The sequence below is a fragment of the Suricata suricatta genome, chromosome 11 (genome assembly GCF_006229205.1).
Source record: "Suricata suricatta isolate VVHF042 chromosome 11, meerkat_22Aug2017_6uvM2_HiC, whole genome shotgun sequence".
NCBI lineage: Eukaryota > Metazoa > Chordata > Mammalia > Carnivora > Herpestidae > Suricata > Suricata suricatta.
The window spans coordinates 13,298,551-13,303,121 of NC_043710.1; positions in this window are offsets into that span (position 1 = coordinate 13,298,551).

Genomic DNA, 4,571 nt, shown 5'->3' on the forward strand with positions numbered 1-4,571 from the left:
CCAGGTATCCTAGAACATCTATTCTGGATAGAGATATCATCACAGTCAATAGATATCATGTACTATGTCCTGAGAGAGGTTTTGGTACCCCAAACTAGTATAAATAAGATACATTCAAACTGTCCCATTAAAGATATTTTTTAAAAAAGCCCATCTCCTATATTGAACAGCTATGTATACATGTAGAAATGGAAATAGATCAGTTGTATTCAACAGGAGTCATTTTACTCCATAAGAAATTTTCCAATATCTAGCGACATTTTGTCATATCCAGTAGTTGGGATATTATTGATTTCTAATTGTTAGACACAAGTTAAGCTGCTAAATAACTTAATATATTCAATAATTAGGACATGACAATATTCAGCCAGGAATAACAAGAGTAACAATGTAAGAAAAACCTGTTTAATATAATTAAAGAATTAAATAATACATACATGTATTTATTATAGATAATAAAGAGATAAAGGTAATTGCTTCTTGACAATAAAGAGAAAAACACAAAAAATTTAAATATTTAGTGATTAGATTTATATAGGTGGTTATTCTACTATTCTTTAAGGTCTTTATTTCTTCCATATATGATTCAATCACAAAATGATGTTTATAATATGCAACAATAATATGACCCAGTGCACATATTTATTAAATATTAAGGTGTTTCAATGTTTATTTAATTAGGTTGGGAGGAGAGAGAGAGAGAGAGAGAGAGAGGAAGACAGAGAATGTTAAGAAGGCTCAGCCCTGTCAATGCACAGCCAGATACAAGGCTCCATTCCACAAACCATGAGATCATGACCTGGTTTTAAATCGGGAGTTGGACACTTAACCAACTGCAGAATCCAGGTGTCCCCATAGTAAAAATGTTAAACCACAAATTCCCCAAATGTAGAAAGCCCACCCAGTACTCAAAACATGGTCCTATGAAAGATATTTTGCCTAAGGTGAAACCGATTGGAAAATTAGCATACTTGACAGATATTTGACAGCTGTATGAATAAGAAAAGTGTAACACATCACAGTGGGAATTGGTTTTGCTTATATTGTGAAACATACCAGGAGGTACACATATGGAGACATATTTTCAGCTGTATCTCAATTTATAGTATATACAAAGGTTTGTTTTGGGCAAAAGATGCAAGTTATCTAAAAGTCTTTATTCTCATATATAAACTTGATATCTCCTTGATGCGTTTTAGATAGGATAAGTGAAGTTTCAATAATTTAATGTGTCTTTGTTACCTGGAAATAGTTCTCAAATATCAATTACATTATGGGTTTTTGTTTGTTTTCTTGCTTGCCTGCTTGGCTGTTTTTTTAAATAGTGATAGTAACTTACCTGAAATGCTTCTAGTTTCTTTAGTTATCTACCCACACATTCTCTGGATTGGGACTGAATTTCTTTGACAGGGATGTCATGTGAATAAGGAGGGATTGGTTTAGTAGGACATACCTCTCTACCTTATTCCATGACAAAATTAGAATAATCATGTGGTGACTCTTTGGATTACATATCCTCTAATTTTCTCATCAATTTTAGTACCATTTTAAGGTAAATGATTTTGATATTGATTTGCTTAAAGTGTTATTCTTCTCCTTATGACAATTTTATTAAAACAGAGATATACTGAGTCACATGTAACAAATAAGATGCTCTTTATCGAGCAGGAAACTAAAGGAACATGTTAAAGTCAAGTGAGAAGTCCCTGAGGAAGCTATAAACAGACAAAGACATACAATTCCACAACATTAAATATAAAGTTAATTATATGTAACTTTCACTTAACTTACCTGAGCCTTCTTTAGACATGTGTGACCTTTGATATTCTCCACCTCTCTGATGCACACGCCTTTCTTACAACAGAAATATGATGATGTGTATTAGAAAATGACAATATTAGAGAAGTACTCAGTAAATGCCATAAAAACCAGTATAAATCTTGGGTTTTGCTTGTTTCTTTCCACACTGGTTTGTTTTCCTTCATAATCATGGGAGGCTAAAAAAAGTAAATAGTACTTTTTGATGAACAACTTTTGTATGAGGTGAAGAAAGATAAAGACATTTCCTCTCACCAGCTTTGGGGTTTATAAAAAGAAATCACATGACATTTTCATAGTTTACTGTCTCTGTTGAATATTTGATATTTAATGCTTAAAGCGATATTCTTTGATATAATTACTCCTGCATTCTCTTAGATCCTCCTGGAAAATGAAGAATATTCTGTACATCATTCCATTACCATAAAACTTGTTACTAACGGTCTCCTAATGTCCAAATAAGACTTTGCACACCACAATGTGGGGTAACAGCCCCTTTTTATCCTTATCAAGATGCCAGATGATAATTGTACTTATATGTTTAATTAAGTTATTAATACAAACCTCTTTTTTATTTTATTTTTTTTACATTTATTTAGTTTTGAGCGACAGAGAAACAGAGCATGAATAGAGAAAGGGCAGAGAGAGAGAAAGAGACACAGAATCTGAAGCAGGCTCCAGGCTCTGTGCTAGCTGTCAGCACAGAGCCCGATGTGGGGCTCGAACCCATGAACCATGAGATCATGACCTGAGCGAAGCCAAATGCTTAACAGACTGAGTCACCCAGGCGCCCCGAACTTATTTTTGAAAGAATCACAAGAAGTGTCCAGAGTCACTAGATAATCATTTGGAAAGACATCATAATGACAGATATGACCTGCTGTTTCTTAATTTTGCCAAATTAAAAAAATTCATGTCTCTTCAGCTTTGTACCATTTGCTCTTAGCTTTTGTTTCCAATTGAGGCAAAACTACTGATTTTGAAAGTAAGTATTGTATAAAAGTAAGAAAATGAAATTTCAAAGATGCACATGTGTATTAGCATCTCACCACGTGAAGTCATTAAAAAAATTAATATGAAGGAAACAGGAGGAAATTCCTACTCCTGCTCAGGCACTATGGTCACTGGAAAGCAAAGCAAATGAAAGCAGAAATGGTCACATTTTGTTAGAACTTTGCCAATTAGCTTGGGCAAACCATGCAGTATTTAATACATAGTAGCAGAATATTTACTATTGAAGCTTGAAAAGATGTGAGTTCTTTGTGTGCAATCTTTCATTTATGCATGTGAGAGGGTTTCCTTTTTTTAAATATTTTTACATTGTAGTACTTGTTTCGCTTGTTGGTGGTTTTTGCTTATTTAATACATTCTGTCAGAGACAGGAACTACATGCTGTTTTTTTCCCCCTAGGAAGTGTGTCTTGGGTTTTTCCCTTATTATTTTCTTAGCTTTTTTTTTTCCTATTCTTTTTTTGGTGGTGGTGGTGTTTATGTTTAAATGAAGTTGCTTTTATAACACCAAAGAATTAATCATCCACTTCCTATATAAAAGGATGCTATTTTTTTGCATGGACCTCAAGTATATTGTAGTATAGAGGTGGAATTTAAGGAAAGGTATTAAGCAGGCTGTGTTGCAGCTTATGAACAAGTAATAAATTGTATCATGTATCTTGAATGTATCATAGATTAGCTGCTATATAACAATTGCCCCTTCAGATAGCTGTGAAATTAGGTGATTAGTTGTTACTTAACCTTCTAATTTAAGTCTAATTATGTGAAATAAAAGTTGGGGTTTTGATTTAAAAAAAAAATAAAATGGAACTTACCAAATGTCACTGAAACATTGTGGATATTTGGTAGTATGAGATGCCACACAGATTTTCTGTCGTTTTTGCCTATAAGGAAGTCTCCATCTTGTATTTCTTAACACGGCGTATTGAGAACAATTTATGGGCTCCCTTCACCTTTTGAGTCTCTCCCTTGGGAGATGCTGAACAATTTGTTAATGCTGCCTAAAGCATTGAGAGCATTAAAGAGTACCTGGAGGTTGTCCATTAACAGGCAGAGGTAATTTGTACTCACCAGTGAAAAAGTATATATTGCTTGATCTGCCTATTATCTATCTATCTATCTATCTATCTATCTATCTATCTATCTATCATCTATCATCACCATCTACAATCATCCACCTTTCTATTATCACCATCTATATACAATCATCTATCTTTCTCTCTCTCTATCATCTATCATTATCAATCATCTATTATCATCATCATCGATATTTAATCACCTGTTTTTTTGATCCATCTATCATCTATTTAACTATTTACTTATTTATTTAACTTATTTATTTATTTCACTTCAATTTTCACCCATACCTAGCATTTCATTTGTACCACATAGGACCCTTTTTAAAAATGTTTTTCAATATTCATTTACTTTCGAGAGAGAGACACAGTGTGAGTGGGAGATAGGCAGAGAGACAGGGAACACAAAATCGAAAGCAGGCTCCAGGCTCTGATCAGTCAGCATACAGGATGATGTGGGGCTCAAACTCACAACACATAAGATTATGACCTATGCGAAGTCAGATACTTAACCTACTGAGCCACCCAGGTGCCTCCACACTGTGTAGGACTCTTGATTAAAATGCCATATATTGGGCTAGGCTTCTCAGTTCTCTGTTTCCATAAAGGTCTCCTCAAATTTTTGACACAGTGGAGAATTGATAAATTCTGTTCCATTCCATTATTT